Consider the following 18,222-nt stretch of genomic DNA (forward strand, 5'->3'; position numbering starts at 1 on the left):
CACACTATAAAAGCACAGTCCACATTGTGAAATATTGCACATACCAAGCCTTGTTTTCTATGAAAGTTATTCTGGTTATGATCTTTTTTTTGTCTAGAAGTACCCAATTTAGTCGTGTCTTGTTTTGCCTGCTTGCTAATTGACTGACCTCTGCTTGTGTTTAACGATCATCGACTTGCATATTGAATTTGTTTGCCTGTTCTTAAAATAATGCGTTTTGCTAAAACTGTTTCTGCTACCAGACAGTATGAAGGTAGACACTGAGTTAATTCGATTCTATTCAGTGTAAAACACAGTGCCAAGTGTGTTTAAATGAACTTGGGTTATCAACTGTTGAATGATGGAGAATTATATTAGATGGTTTTAAGAGAGTCCTGTCTTTAAGGAAAGTCTTAAAACAGTATTTTTCTCTTCATTGAACATTATCATTCACATGAAGCCTTGTAATGCCAACTGATCAAACATATCCTTCTCATCCTCGTTATTCAGACACCTCAACCCCCTTCCTGTGCACCATCTTTAATGTGTCTTTGTGGTACCATCCACAGTAAACCTGAGGTGATCTGTAGACTTTCCATGCAGGGCGATCTGCAGAAGTGTGTGATTTTCATAAGAAAATACAGGCTTAATGTGTTTTAATTAGCCAGTCCAGGTCAAAGTCTTAGTATGAATAGTGTTAATTTTAAGAAACAAAACACTAACATTTCAGTAATATGTAATTACCATATTTAATTCAATCCAAAATCATCATTAACTACTGAAGAACACAGTAAAAATTCAGTAATGAGTTTATCTCATTTACTGTATACAACTAAGCAACTGAGAATTAAGGGCCTTGCTCAGGGGCCCATGATTAGTACCTTGATGGCCCTGGGATTTTAACCTACCTACCTACCTGATCAGTAGTCCAACACCTTAACCACAGAGCTACCACATCCTGCCTTGATTGATTTATTATTATATGAGCTACCTTAAGCTTATATAATATGAATTCAATCAAGTAAATAAAATAATAATAGCTAAAAAAATAGTACATCAGAATACAACAGAAGATAAAAATACTGTTGCTGTTAGAATTTATACTTTTATTTTATTATTTTACATTCATTTTCATTTATCTACTCCAAATCTATGTTTTTCAACAGGGTTTGCACAGATTCTGAAATGGCATCTGTATCAGTTTCATACTCCAACTAGATTTGTAAAGTTCGTCGCAACAAACTTTGATGTTGGCTTTGACGATGCAAGTATTCGCATGGCCGGTGATTTTTGGAGGCGAGTGGACATAAGGGACAGTGTTACTTTTGGAAGAAAGTAATCAGAATGTTAGGGTGCGAAAACATTTGGAGGTAAGTGGAGACGAGCATGTGACATCATCAGAATACCTGTGAGGAAGTTCCCCTCACTGTTGTGAGTGTTTTGATATGTCACATGTCCATGTTGCAAAAAGTGTTTTGATTTTGCATATATTGGGGGCGGGGCTGCGCCACAACTGAAAGGCCAGTCGGTGCATCAATTTAAAAGTTTGCTTAGAGTATCAAAGGAGCCAGCTCCACTAAAGGAGCTGGCTGAGTTTGGTGTAGATATTTTGAAAGCTTGCCGAGTTATAAACCTCCAAAGTTTATAATGGGAGTCTATGGGAAAAAAAAGGCCACTTTGAGACCCCGTACCTGAAGTACCGATACTCGGATCGCTTAGAAAAATAATAACAACAAACTTCAGACCTACAACATATCCGAATTTGGTGCATGTGGCTCGAAAACTCTAGCAGGAGTTACTCTTGATACGTTTTTGTCTAACCTTAAACAGAAAAACAGAATTTTGGCTTCTACAGTACAAAGCCAACATAAATATCTGTATTTAAAAACAAAGTTGTCACATCAGTGCCTGAAATCCATCACACTACAATCCCTAAAACGCATCCTGACAAAGACGGCTGCTGTGAACTACAACTGTAGGTTTTATGGACTACAGAAACACACTGACTACAACACACAAACTCTGTCACGTTCTCAGTTGAATACTGTAAACACACCCCTGCATAAATTCCTATAAAAAACCAACAGTTCTATTCTATCTATAACAGGATTGGTGTTTATGCTTGCCATTCTGATTCATAAAAAATATTTAAATATAATCCAGCCTAATGCAACCGAGATTCAAGTTCAAGCAGTTGAGCAGTTGCTAGTTATTTACCGTACCCTAGCAAGTTTGCTTTGTTGGACTTTTGAACTCGTTACCTTATGAACTGCAGTCCAAAAGCTTAAGCACTGGGCCACCATTTCCCTCAACTAGATTGCACTCATTCAACCACTGATTCAACCACAATGAACTCAAATTTAAGTCAAAACTTAAAAGTTTGCCTACTAAAAGTAGCATATTTTACTAGCACATAAGCTCAAATATGGTTTTATATATCAGAATCAGAAACAGCTTTATTGGCCAATGGTGCTCACACACAAGGAATTTGTTTGCTTCCTATACTTACTGTACATGTTATCTGCACTAATAATTAACCATCTTGTTGCTGTACCTAATCCCACTGACTTTCACACACTTTCTTGTTGAGGGTTACAAACGTACTAAACTACAGTAGAGACTTGCACTTCCTAAGAACTATGTAGTACTTGCTTAGATAAATGCTTATTTCAGTTTACATTATATACAGTACATGCAAAACATTTAATCGTTTAAATAAAATGCAAATGTTTAAACTCATTATCCAGTTTCACCTAGAAAAGAATGGGTTCCCTTTTATGTCTGGTTCCTCTTAAGGTTACTAATTCATGTTATCTAAGGAAGCTTCTCCTTTCCACTGACATCTCTGGATGTGGTGTAAAGACTCAGACAGGCTCAGAAATAACTGCCTTGTAACCAAACAATGCGGAACATGGGCATGCAGCCTCACCAGATCAATGTGAGGAAAAGCCAATGAAGATGTAATTAAAACACTGCTCCCAGTGTCATACTGTACAACCACCACCAACCACCCCCATGTGCAGTATCAGCACATTCATATTTCATGTGTTACATATTCAAAGTAAAAACAATTAGTACAGCTCTTTCAGATAATTAAATGTAAATTAACTAAAGAATGGTATAGTCATGTAAAATAAGCAAATAAAATAAAAACTAATTAGAGATTTATCTATATAAAAGAGCATACGCTTGCAGGCTTTTCTACGAGACAATATTCCATGTGTATACTCGATATCGTCAGATCACCGTCCTTCATGCTGAATGAACAGCAGCTCTGGTGGAAGCCAATAATCAGCACTGACAATATTATTGATTTTCCTGCAAACCATTAGGAAATCCACATATTTTCAACAACATCATCTTAGTATTTCTCTTCATCTTGTGAAAATAATTTGGTATAAATATTGCAGGACCCCGTTTTAAATTGTAAACTATGCATGAATAAATTCACATTAAAAATAGAAACAGTACACTGAACTAAAGCCTCTGAATTTCTGATCAGAAAAATCTCATCTACCCCTGAGAGATTTAAGCAGAATCACCACAATTTAGTCAAAGGTAAATAAATGCTATTTTACCCAGTAGCTATTTTTGGTCAGTTTGGACTTTTCACCAGCTGAACTATTTACGTATATTATGTTCAGAATTAATAAGAACATCATTAGTATCCTTATGCGACGTATATACATCCTTAGTATCTATGTGAACAAAAGAACTTCATTATATTATAATACATGTATATGTGTGTATATAATATAGGCTTCATTTAACTCTTTCAGTGTTCACTCATTTCGAGCTGGACTTACACGAACAACACACATTACGAATATTATAACATTTTGAGATTGTGTTATGTTTTGACTATTTCTGGGTAACAATATAACAAAAGATTTTGTAGCTTTGCTAAAAGTTGTGTTTGAGATGAGCTAGCTCAATCACTCAGTTTAACCAACAGAATTTTAACAACAACAAATAAAATTTATTTTGGATATATCCAGGAGAATTCCAAAATATTCTATTTACATTTCATAAGAAAAAGCCTTACCTTAAAAACCAAGAAGCATTAACTCACGGATGGAGAAGTGCTGCTGTATGACAGACAAGCGCTGCAACAAGCATTAATATCTACAGTATAAGTGGAAAACAAGAGAATGAAATATGCACTACGAAAAGCTTAGTTAAACACAAATCCTTTTCTCTCTCTCTCTCTCTCTCTCTCTCTCTCTCTCTCTCTCTCTCTCTCTCTTTCAGCTATAGCACAGTGTGGATGTTCAAATGCTTGACGTCTGGATAAGAGTGAACAAAAGATGACTGGGGCAGTCTATATGAGGCAACGCAAATGGTGTGTACACTGTACTGAATTGTTGCAGTGATGCCTTTCTACTTGCTTTTGTACCATTGCATTTAGGAGAGTTCATTAGAAATATCATGAAAAAGAAAATATCGATATATTATTTAAATAGTAAAATTAAAACTGTATACATTTAATTGAAAGATCCATCTGATCACAACTGAAAATTACTGTGAGGATGGTGGGGGCATACCCCTAGGGCATATCTGAACGTTAGCCTCTGCTGGGCCCTTGAGCAAGGCCCTCAACTCTCAACTGCTCAGTTTACCTAAAAAGTTGTCTTAAAATTTGTTGTAAGCAGACTGTCATCTCTAAATTGTCCATAGTATGTGTATGGGTGTGTGAATGTGTAACCGTGCCCTGGTTGGCATTCAGTCGAGAGTTTCCTGCACCTTGTGCCATCAAGTTCCCTGCGTGAAGCGCCAAGTTCCCAGCAACCCTGTTTAACTTTTTTTTTCTTATAATAAACACAGTAGATTATTTAGTCAACTGGGCTGTTTATCTAAAAAGAAGAAAAGAAGTAAGCTATCTATTATTATCTATTATTAGACGGAACAGTTATTTTATTTTTATTCTTACGACTTTAGAAAAAAGATATGCAGAAATAATAAATAAAAAATAATGAAGCCATTGGCATCAGCACAAGTATATTATGTGGATGAGAAAACTAATTGAAAGGCCACTTTCTGTTCAAGATGTATTGCTCGGTTGTGGGTTTCTTGTCAGCCATTTTGTAGACACTCCACAAAGTCCATTAATTTTACCCCATCTCAATCAAGCATGCTGTGCAATCAGGTAATTCTCCTGTGAGCAAATAAGACACATTTCCTCTTTAAATATGCAAAATTCTGTCAATAAACAAAAACAATAGGTTTTTAAAAAAATGTCATGACAGTCCTTGCTAGTGCTAAGTCTAATTACTATGCTAACTCACTGACCCACCTAATGTTCTGGGATTTTATTTTATTTTATTTTTTATTCTATATATTGTTTTTTTATTTATACAAGTCTTAATCTTAATCTAATACACCTATATTTAACACTCTTTGGAAGTCCTTCCAACTTATTTTAGTTATTTTTGGGTCAAAGTGGAATAAAACATAACATGTTTGACAAATGAGACTCAAATTAGATAAATAAATAGTAAACATCAAGTAATATTTACCTGGGAGGCCCACAAATATTGTGTTTCATAATCACTCTCACTCATTCATCTTCTACCGCTTATCCGAACTATTCTCGGGTCACGGGGAGCCTGTGCCTATCTCAGGCGTCATTGGGCATCAAGACAGGATACACCCTGGACGGAGTGCCAACCCATCGCAGGGCACACACACTCTCATTCACTCACGCAATCACACACTATGGACAATTTTCCAGAGATGCCAATCAACCTACCATGCATGTCTTTGGACCGGGGGAGGAAACTGGAATACCTGGAGGAAACCCCTGAGGCACGGGGAGAACATGCAAACTCCACACACACAAGGCGGAGGCGGGAATCGAACCCCCAACCCTGGAGGTGTGAGGCGAACGTGCTAACCACTAAGCCACTGTGCCCCCCGTGTTTCATAATATTAATTGTAAATTTAAAAAAAGGTTAAATGTATGATGTAAATGATTTATTAATTAAAAATAATTTATTATGAATAAATTTCAATAATTTTATTTTTATTTTAATTAAAATTTTCCATTGTGGCACAACTGCAACACATTGATCAGTTACTTTAGAATGAATGCAGCATATACACAAGTTAGAATATATTTCTTAAAATAAACAAATCCTTCTCATTCTTATTCACTGAAAGACTTTTCAAAGAAGAATTGATCTATGGGCAGTGGAATGATGGTTTTGCTTTTCACTGTAAAATCATTTCTGTATGTTACTAATAAACAACAATGCGAAATGTTTATTGCATTTCATGTTTCCTCCCCAAGTAACAAGTAATTAAAAAATAAAAGCGGCCATTCTATTTTCTAAAACCACATCTGCTGGTATCTTTTTACCACTGCATTATTGAGATTGTTTTGGCCTACAGGAGTGTCGTAATCATCACAACCCAGGGAATAAGCTTTACACAACTGTGGTGATAAGATAACTATCACTAAACACCCACATAGCAATTTTTCTCTGGCCCAGCTCCGGCCCACACAACCAGCTTTTGCTTGGCCCACATACCGCAATGAATTACGGTCCTAGTGTGGACCAGGTCTGGATTCCAGACAAGGGCCACACATGGGCCATAACTGGCCCAAGTCTCGGCCAAGTTAAATACCCATAACTGGACCTGAATTGGGCCAGGTCAAAATATGACATTGGAACCAAAATACAACCATAAGTAAACCATATCAACATCAGAAAGCCCAAAACTTAGCCACACCTGAGCATAATCCATAGGTTAACTAAACCTGGCAGCCAAAATATGGGCCATAAAAGGGCCATGACAGATCCATATCTCACCCACCTGTATGACCATAGCTGGCCCTATTGTGGTCCTATACACTGGACCAGCTAGGTTCCACATGTCAGCCTTAAAAAAACCATAACCAGGCCACTTGATAGACACCCCTCCCAAATGAATAGTCACAACAACGACAGTATTCTGAACAAATATTTAATTATATTTAACATGAAAACATTGAAAACTGGCATATACACAAATAAAATACCACCCCATCAGTTCTGCAATTAAAATAAAAGCAAAAATAAAACAAGTTCTCAAGAAGTTCTCCGCTATGTTTTTGTTCATAAAGTTAAATGTAACACTTGAATATCCGTGTTTCTGGTCAGGAACAAGATTTACTGTACCTATAACACTTGAATATCCATGTTTATGGTCATTAACAAGTTTCACACCATGTACAGTATAACACTTGAACGTCCTGGTCAATAACAAGATTTACTAGAACTATGACGCTTGAACATCATCAACAAGTTTCACTTCACATTGAAGCATTAATGATTCTGTCAACGAACAAGTCACACTCTGGACAGAGCTTTTGAACATCCATTCCTGAAGTCTGTTAACCAGTCGTACGCTCTTCTCTCACCTTGTTCTTCATTCTCTCTTTTCGGCCACCATCTCTGTCTGGGGCCAGATATAGCCATCTTTTAAATGTGGAATCGATTTCTTTTTCTGTTGGCTCAGATGTAAGACGGTTACGCCTCACAGCCGCTGAAAAACACAAGCACACATGGCGTGCAATTAACTTTTGCATCAACAAGTAACGTGGATATTGGATAAAATACAATATTACAAGAAAAACTGCACCTAGGACCTCTGGATAAACTGCGGTGTTGTCTTTTCCTGTCTACCTGTCTTCCCGTTTTAATTATTGTTTCTTCCTCCCCATGTTTATTAAAAGTATGAATGACAGTATATATTGGGCATAAATGGCATCTTACCAATCACAACATCTCGTATCTGTAGGCGTAAGAAGCCAGTCTTTCCATTCACTCCTCTCATGTTAACTTTCCTCGCCAAGGAGTTTGTAAACAGTCCATGCATGATTCTCCAAACACACTCCTGAACGTCCGTCCCACCTTTAAGAGCCAATGTGTTTACCTGAAATCATTTATTAATTAGTTTATATTAGTTTATAAAATTTACAAAAATGTTTTTCTTCAGAAGGCCTTTATTAAGACCATAGAGCCATGTGAATTGCTTTTATGATGGATGGATGCACTTTTTTAGGCTTTAACCAACCAAACTATGTTGACTGCTCATCACAATTACTGTATAAAGCTTTGAAGAAATTTTCAAACATAACTCCAATTGTATTCATCTGAAAGGAGGAATACACTAAGGATTTTTGGGTTAAATATACCTTAAAGCTGAAGAGAAAAAAAGACTTATTTGGAAAATAAAAGCTAGCCAATTAAGTCTGAATGTCATAAAATGAAATGCTCACATACCAATTGCTTATGGAGGTCAGGAGTACTCCGCAGATTGTCCTCCATGTTCTGAAGAGAACTGAGATCTTTGAGTGGTAATAAATTTCGATCCAGGCCTATCTCTGTCTCCTGACATGATTGCATACACTGGAGGGTCTTAAAGATAATTCGCAATTGGAAAAGGAAAAAAGAGAAAGACAGACATTAGTTTTTTGTTGTCCACATTTTACTGTATACTTGCCACACACCCAACCGAACTATAGAAAACATTATGGTAAATAAATTCAGAAACCTGTAAGAAAAATGCATTGCAATTATTTAACAAAATGACATTGGTCTTGACATATTATTGAATAATTATAAAAACATTACACGTGGGACATTACATTCACATGGGACACAGCAAGCATTGGGATCACTATATAGCTGACGCTTTCATAGAGGAAGGGTTTGTGAAGATCAGGCTGTGATTACATTGTTCTCTGGTCACACTTTGCCATGGCTGAGATTACCAAGGTCACATTTGGTTACTGAAAACATAACAGACTGATTGTGTGTTTATGTTATTAATCATTTCATGAGAACATGACTAGCATAGTTTTCTTTATAGACAGTTTATAATGACAAAGAAAATGCAGTGTTTTTCCATATGTGATCAAGCTTGAGCTTAGTGGAACATTACACAACACTTATTCGTACAGTACATTACTCAGCACATCCTGTCACATATTGTGCACAAAACCCTTCCTCTTTAAAACCAGCAGCTATGTAGTGATCCCACTGTTTGCTGTGCCATGTATAAATGCCACGTAATGTTTTTATTCTTTATACTCATTTGACTCAGGTGATGTGTAGATTGTCAGAGAGAGAAAATAGCAAAGTTGTGATGTTCAAGAGGCAATTCAAAAATTGGATAAAGAACATATGGATGGCCCTGTCAAAAGAGTGCTTCTCGCAACAAGCTCATCAATTTTAAAATCACTGGCATGTGAATGAACCAAAATCAGATGACCCTGAAGCTAATCCCGTGACATACATCAGTGCATTCTCTGTGTGAAAAGTGATAAACACTAATATACTCACAAATTTGGTGACTGGATGTTTGCTGGATGTCCCTGGTGTGGTGTGACGAAGGTTCAGAGTGCCTTTTTTTATGCATCTCCTTACTTTTGTGGGCTGTTCTTCTGACCTCAACGTCGGCATGCCTTGAAAGGGTCTCAGTGCTTGATTTACCTGATGTACAGCTCTCAGCGCGAACATGCCAGCCGGAGGATAACATAGTAGTGCTGGTCTGGGGACTTGAGTGGATCTCAGGAGTGCTGTATCTGCATACAAGTCAGGACTGTAGTAGCAACTTGGGCGAAGGTTGTGACGCATTCGGCTGTGTGGACGAAGGTGAGGACTGCTTTGGCCATGTGGGCTAACGTCAGGACTGCTTTGGCCATGTGGGCTAACGTCAGGACTGCTTTGGCCAGGTGGGCTAACATTAGGACTGCTTTGGCCATGTGAATGAAGGTCAGGACTGCTTTGGCCACTTAGGTGGAGGTTGTCTACTACAGAAGAAATCTGTTCCCTAGTGATCACTGGAGCATTAGGTAAGGCATGCCTCCTGCAAAGTACAAAATATCTTAGTCCTATAACAGCTGTGATAAAATGCACTGTAATTTAAAAAGGCTGATGCTTCTTACCTTTTTCTTGACTTTGTTCCTTTAATGCAATTCATCTCATCATTAGGGAGGTCAGGAGTACTGTGGCAGAGCTTCGGGCAGCTTGGCTTTCCTGGGTCTAATTTGTGTTGTCTAACGATTTTTGGAGCATCAGGTATGGAATACCTTCTGCTTAAAAGAACAAAATGTCAGTCATTTATCTGCTGTGGTAAAATAAATTATCATTATAAAAAGCAGATGCTTCTTACCCTTTTTTTGACTTTGGTTCTTTCTGGTGTCCTTCCATCTCACCATCATCATCTTCTCCAGGGAAAAGAATGTTCTTGGGTCTAACACATTTATCAATTTCAAAATATACTTTTATTTTTAAATGTGGTGCAAAACACTAATATAAACAAACAAACCAAAACCATACTTTCTTTTTCTTTGAAATGTAATAGGAGTTACAGTTCCCTCCATCGGTCTGATCAATGTCTGTGTGATCAACAGCTAGAGGTAGTTTACGTCTTGCTTCCTTGTAGCTAACTGGAAAAGTAGAATCACAAAATGAAGAAATGTAAAAAGTAAAACAGTGATTTTAAATTAATTCATTTAAAGGAAGTGGTGGCAAAACATAACTCACATGATGTGAAAATAATTCTGGCCTTATGGGGCTTCCAATCATCTCCAGGACTCTCTTGCGATTTTACAGATTTTGTTATATCACTTTTATTTGGAGGCCACATGCACTCTCCATTTTTAATCCAGACTGAAGGCACAACTTCAACCTCATTTGTCTTGTCAAAGACAACAATGTGAAACATCTAAAAAGACAAAGAACTGTAATCCTCAGCCGAATATTACACAAAAGCAACTTAAGAGTTATTTCTCTTGATGCAGGAGTGGAACAACAACAAATCTGTTTCGGAATGGCAATCTCACATACTTCTGAAGCTTCTTTCCTGTCATGAAACACCGAACATTTGTGGAGAGGTTGGAAACCACATAAATTCCCAACTCCTTTGAATCAATAGGATATTTAAAGAAGTGTTCCACTTGTTTATATTCATTGCCCACAAGGTATACTGCACCTTCATCCTCAACAATGTTTTGGACTAAAACCAACTGATTGTCGATTTTGACACAAGAATCTCTCTCATTGAGCTTCACAACTATATCATCAATCGCAAGAACTTTAAATTGACGAGCTTGTTGCGAGAAGCACTCTGGTACTGGCCCATCTGTATGTTCTTTATCCAATTTTTGAATTGCCTCTTGAACATCACAATTGTAGTTGCTATTTTCTATCTCTGACAATCTACGCATAACCTGAGTCAAAGGATTGCAAGGCCCTCGAACCAGTTTTTTGAGTTTTCCTAAGAGATTTTCAAAGGGGAATCCTGATATAAGATCTAGATTGCCATGGATTTTGACATCTTCGCTGAGGTGCACCAGGCCATAAATGTTGTAAACCAAAAACTTTTCACCATAAAGCTGGCCAAAGTGTTCAACAAATGAAAGCAACAGAGTATTTGCAAGGTCATTCATCTCCATGCAAAATTTTGGACTTGCCAAAATGTACACAGCTACAGACAAAAGCATGAAGTTGTCGTAGATTTGATGCTGTAGAACATCGTTCAGCACAACTGGACCAGTGTACAACAAGAATTGGCGCAGCTCTGTTGCTTTCCACCTACATCGGTCTGCTAGTGCCCGAGGCCTTCGAGCAAACTCACATGGAATGTAATTTCTCAAGGCAATAAGTCTATCTGACACCATGGAAGCTTGAATGGATGATATGCGACAGTGCAAGGGACCAGTGGTGCTGATCCACAAGTCTAAGAGACGCCGCATTACACCCAGACAAACCAGGTGCATGTAATCATGTGGGAAACAAGTGACCATGTCAATGCCAATGTCTGTAAGAGGTGAATGCTGGATGTGGTGTTCTTCATCAGTTGCTTGCCTAAAACTCTCATCAGTTCTGCGCTTTGCATTCAACTCAGGAAATGTCATTCGATTTGATTTCCAAACACCTGTTTGGTGACACTTCTCACATCCACGATATCCAGTGTGTGACTTCACACCTCTGATGAAGGCTCGGGCAGGGGCATCGCACACAACAGAAACAACATGCAAAAAGAAAGTTTTCTTCTTGAAGAGAAACCCATCTCTCAACATTTTCAGCTCCTGAACCAGATCATGAAGATAATCAGCCAAAGAATTTGGCTTTGAAGTACCACAAAAGAGTCCAATCAACACAGGTGCCTTAGTGTGACCTTGCAGCAAACCAAGAATCGGCCAAAACTGTGTACTATTACTCTTAAAGAGTGGTAGTCCATCAAAATTCAACTGTAGTTTGAAGACATTTTTGTCTGGCACAGTATGCCAAACTTTATCAAGGATTTTCCAAACAGAATTCAGAATTCCACAATAATGGAACACACCACCAGCTATACTGCTAATGCTGTAGCATGTTTTCGTTTTCAGCAACGTTCTTCCATCCTTAGGCAGAGAGGAATGATGGACTTTGAGAATGGTAAGAAGTGCTGACAAAGCAATTAGTAAAATTCCAAATTCAATTGCCCAATCTGCTAGTGAACTCTGCAAATCACTATCTCTCTGACTACAAGGTTCTCCGAGATCAGAGTGGTCCTCAACAGAAGCTGCAGTCTCTTCATTTACTTCCTTATCTTCAACATCCAACTCAATATTCTGGTGGTCACCTTCTTCATCACTAATTTCCATCTCTGATTTCCCTGAATCATCAACACAAACACTTAACTCCAAATTGTCCTCCCCCTCCCCATGTTGCTCATTGTCAATCAATTCACTAATCTTAGTGCCCTCCTTCTGGAATTGCTCCTATCATTGTACTTCCAAACCTTTTCCATACTGTGTCTTTACTCAAGCCTTTTGTTCTTCCTCCTAAAAAAAAAATACAGATTATTAAAAAGTTTTAATAGACTCTAATGACAATGAAATACCAGAAAAAGAGAAGCTTTTTTCAGCTTTAATTTAAGTGACATAATACAATGACTGACTTTTTCAGGAGTAGTGGCATGTTAGTTTATTGTATTTACAACACGTAACAGTTAAATTACATTAAAACTGCGTTCACGTGCTACTGAAACAAGGGCACTTGTTTAAGTGCATGCTGGTTTAATTATTATTTTTTTTTTTTGCCGTTGTCCGTTTATTCATACACGTACGGATGTATTTTTTTTATTTAAAAAAAAAAAAAATTATAAAAGCAATGCGATTATTTCGATAGCACGTGAATGCATCAATTCATCATTAAGTTCACATGTGACCGTGGCTAAATTTAAGAATATAATATTTGTTCATTGATACATTATGAGGGGGGCATGGTGGCTTAGTGGTTAGCACGTTCGCCTCACACCTCCAGGGTCGGGGTTCGATTCCCGCCTCCACCTTGTGTGTGTGGAGTTTGCATGTTCTCCCCGTGCCTCGGGGGTTTCCTCCGGGTACTCCGGTTTCCTCCCCCGGTCCAAAGACATGCATGGTAGGTTGATTGGCATCTCTGGAAAATTGTCCCTAGTGTGTGATTGCGTGAGTGATTGAGAGTGTGTGTGATGGGTTGGCATTCCGTCCAGGGTGTATCCTGCCTTGATGCCCGATGACGCCTGAGAGAGGCACAGGCTCCCCGTGACCCGAGGTAGTTCGGATAAGCGGTAGAAGATGAATGAATGAATGAATGAAAATTTGTCATAAAGGCAATACGAGACTGTGTGTCACGGCTATCTGGGTAAATAAAACTACAATCCCGTGAAGCATTGCAAATTATAATTGCGCCTATTGGCCAACTTTGCTCTGATAGGCCAATTTCGCATTTCAAGGTTTTAAAATCATGATTGGTGCACACTGGGTAAAAGTTATTCCGGTAAAAAAAAAAAATCAACCTATTTTTTGTTTTATTAAAGACTACACCTACCCCAAACCTTCACAGTATTTTTATTTTTTATTTTTTTTTACTGAAAACAAGAACATACATTCATTCATTCATTCATCTTCTACCGCTTATCCGAACTAGGACTTATAGCTTATTCTTAAAACCTTGTATTGCCACCTGGTGGGAAGTCTAGAAAATTGAACTATTCAAACTTTTTTGTTGATTCAATGTGTGCCATCTGTCATTGTTTGATAATTGCCATTAAGTGTTACAGTCCATCAGTTCAGTAACTATAATAATAGTAATTTACTAAAATTGCTCTATTCAATTCTCACTCACTCTCTACCGCTTATCCGAACTACCTCGGGTCACGGGGAGCCTGTGCTTATCTCAGGCATCATCGGGCATCAAGGCAGGATACACCCTGGACGGAGTGCCAACCCATCACAGGGCACACACACACACTCTCATTCACTCACACACTACGGACAATTTTCCAGAGATGCCAATCAACCTACCATGCATGTCTTTGGACCGGGGGAGGAAACCGGAGTACCCGGAGGAAACCCCCGAGGCACGGGGAGAACATGCAAACTCCACACACACAAGGCGGAGGCGGGAATCGAACCCCCAACCCTGGAGGTGTGAGGCGAACGTGCTAACCACTAAGCCACCGTGCCTCCACAAGAACATACAAATCAGTACAAAATATTAACAGTAGTGATACTTGAAAGACAACAACAAACATATAACAGTAAAAAAAAAAAAAAAAAACAATACAAAATAAATCAATAAATAAAATAAATAAAAAAAGGGCCATTGTTTTACATAAAATTCCTTACACAAAAACTTTTAGTACAGTAGAAATTTTAACAGTCTTCATAGCTTTATCAGTAGATATTGAAATCAAATTAATATAATGTTCTATATCTCTTAAAAAGACCACAAAGACAAGTAAACTTTGCTTAAGAAAATAATTAAATTTATAATAAAACAAATTTTCTTTTGTGGGGTCTGAGTCACAATACCCAAATATAACATTTCTCATTTGCAATTTAACAAAAACACCAATATCATACCAAAATTCCTGAGTTTAATGACATGACCAAAATAAGTGTTCCACTATTATTATACAGTGTGACAAAAATTACGGTATACTGATGTGCGCATGCCCAGCAGTTTTAGATTTAGCTAAGGATTAAATATAATGAAAATTTTTAGACTGTCTTGGTCTACAAGTTTAAATTAATTGCAAAAAGCTTATCAACTGAAATCAAACAATTACAGTTGATTTTCATAATTCAGAAATATAAATCTTTATTGTTGCCTGGATTAACTTGAAGGCATTAGACACAGAAAGATAGAACTATCTTTGTGAAATAAAACAGTGGGATTTTACTCAAAAGTATTTGAAATGGATTTGAAATATGGGTTAAGATCGGCCATATGTATGTGGCCCACATATGTATACTTGATATCTGGGCCGAATACTACCGGGCCATGTTACCGGGCACTCACTTACATCAAAACCATGAGGTGGATGAGCTTCAACAGATGTTCATGATAGCCAGATTCCTATTAATGACTGACAGGAGTGGATCCTGATGTGGTCTTCTGCCTTTGTAGCTTGTCCACTTCAAGGTCCAATGTTTTTTTTTTTTTTGTTTTTTTTTTATGTTGAGATGCTTTTCTCTTCACTATAGTTGTAAAGAGTAATTATTTTAAGTTACTATATCCTGCCTGGCAGCTCGAGACAATGTGACCATTTTCATTTGTTCTCTCTTAATAAACAAGCCATTTCTACCAAAGGAATTGCTTAGTTGCTTTCTTAATGTGTCTTAATGTGGATTATTCTGTCCAAACTCTAAAGACTTTTGTATGTGAAAGTCCCAGGAGATCAGAATTTTATGAAATACTCAAACCAACCCATATACTGTATATTGGATTATATTGTTTAGGACTTATAGCTTATTCTTAAAACCTTGTATTGCCACCTGGTGGGAAGTCTAGAAAATTGAACTATTCAAACTTTTTTGTTGATTCAATGTGTGCCATCTGTCATTGTTTGATAATTGCCATTAAGTGTTACAGTCCATCAGTTCAGTAACTATAATAATAGTAATTTACTAAAATTGCTCTATTCAATTCTCACTCACTCACTCATCTTCTACCGCTTATCCGAACTACCTCGGGTCACGGGGAGCCTGTGCCTATCTCAGGTGTCATCGGGCATCAAGGCAGGATACACCCTGGATGGAGTGCCAACCCATCGCAGGGCACACACACACACACATACTCATTCACTCACGCAATCACACACTACGGACAATTTTCCAGAGATGCCAATCAACCTACCATGCATGTCTTTGGACTGGGGGAGGAAACTGGAGTACCCGGAGGAAACCCCTGAGGCACGGGGAGAACATGCAAACTCCACACACACAAGGCGGAGGCGGGAATCGAACCCCCGACCCTGGAGGTGTGAGGCAAACGTGCTAACCACTAAGCCACCGTAATCCCCCGGTCTATTCAATTGCTCTATATATATACACACACGCACACACACCCTGTGGTCTAAAAGTCCGAATTTACAACTGAAAATGCTTTTTTTAAGCCTTTCATTTTGCATTTAATTTAATAAAACAATTTTGATTGAAAGGTAGAATTGTTCAAATATATGCATGCATTTCAGAGTTTCTTTATTTGTAACAATTCACATTGTCTCAAGGCAGGTTTACATAATTAAAGAAACAGAATAGAAATTTTGAAGCTTAAATGCATCTCTGACATCTTTTCCTAATGAGCAATCCAGAGGCGATGGTGGTAAAGAAAAACTCCCTGTGATGATATGAGGAAGAAACCTTGAGTGGAACCAAGCTTAGAAGTAAACCGCATCCTTATTTTTGTGACACTGGATAGGAAATAATGTCATCTAATCAATTAATTAATGCCCTTTCCCCAACAGTTTGTAGTTGTGTGGAATTGTGCAACCAAGAGATTCTGAAGAAATAACAGGTCAGCGTAATTTCCGAGTTCAGCTTGGCTTCAAATGTTCGCTGACATTGACTCAGCTACAGAGTACAGCATGGTGGTGGCAGCATCATGCTTTAGGGTTGCTTTTCTTTTGCTAGAACAGGGGATTTCATCACAGATGAGGGTTGTCTACCACCATGTTGCAAGAGCATCTCCTGTGCACACCCTAACTTCAGGTTCACCCCACAGATTTTTAGTTGGATTCGGGTATCGCTCTCTCGGACAAGGTGAACTTTACAAATAAATATTGCCAACACAGGTTGCGTTATGTTAAACAGATTCTTCAGGTTCTTCCACAACTTATGAGTTTAGGGGCGTGCACATTTACACAACCAGTTTATTGTAACTTTTTTATTTCTTTATGATTTATGCTGGTTTTATTTTCAAAAAAACATAGAATTTTGATGCCATTTCTATTAGTAGTATGCATTGTTAATAGTACTATGTATTAGTTTCACTGCAAAGACAAACAATTTGTGCAGTTTGGTTTAAAAAAAGTTTTGTCTTTCCCTTATAAAATAAATGATATTAAGTTACTAACCTTCCAAATATACAGTCCCATACAAACGTACAATCCAAAAATATTGGATTTTTTTTTTTCATTTACTGTAAATTATAGTATAACTAAGATTTTTGGTTTTGAGTTCAAATGATGACTATAAGAATATTTAGTTTGAAAAACGGTGCTATTACTGTTTCAATATTTAATCCAACAGCGCACACCCGGCCAACAGTTATATATTCCAATATTTTGATAGCTTATATTGTTAATATTGTTGTTTATATACAGTTGAGGCCAAAATTATTAGCCCCCTTATGAAATTAGACAAAACTCTTGATTTCTCCATGGAAATGACCATTAACAACAAGTGTTTTATAGTGTGTTTGTTTCCAAAATAACAAAGACAAAATCTCCACTAAGTTTGATTAGGATATTTAATTGAAATAGTGAGTTGAAACAAGAAAGGGCAAAAATGAAACGTCCAAAATTATTAGCCCCCGGTCATTAATAGTCAATAGTGAACCCTTTCTGAGCCACAACTGACAACAACCTCTTAGAGTAGTTCTTTACTAGGTTGGCACAGGTTTCCTGAGGGATTTTAGCCCATTCTTCCATTGCAAATTGCTCCAGCTGGTCCAAATTACGTGGTTTCCGAGCATGGACATTCACTTTGAGCACTCGCCACAGATTCTCAATAGGATTGAGGTCTGGGCTCTGTGCGGGCCACTCCAGGACCTTTGTTTTGGTATCCTTCAGGAACTGTTGGACCAATTTCGATGTATGCTTTGGGTCATTGTCTTGTTGGAAGACCCAGCGACGACCTAAGGCTAGACTACGAGCAGATTTCTGCATATTATCCCTCAAAATGTCAACACAATTTTCTTTTTTCATGATGCCATGCAC

General features: G+C 37.7%; 1 long non-coding RNA gene across 1 annotated transcript; it reads right to left on the bottom strand.

Annotated features, from left to right (window-relative positions):
* Nucleotides 1–9,927: 9,927 nt before the first annotated feature.
* LOC132862959 (uncharacterized) lies at nt 9,928–10,333 on the bottom strand. Its single transcript, XR_009650080.1, has 3 exons — nt 10,308–10,333; nt 10,141–10,221; nt 9,928–10,060 (listed from the first exon to the last, which is right to left on the bottom strand). It is a non-coding gene; the product is annotated as an uncharacterized LOC132862959 (long non-coding RNA).
* Nucleotides 10,334–18,222: the final 7,889 nt, after the last annotated feature.

Source organism: Tachysurus vachellii, chromosome 20 (genome assembly GCF_030014155.1).
Source record: "Tachysurus vachellii isolate PV-2020 chromosome 20, HZAU_Pvac_v1, whole genome shotgun sequence".
Lineage (NCBI taxonomy): Eukaryota > Metazoa > Chordata > Actinopteri > Siluriformes > Bagridae > Tachysurus > Tachysurus vachellii.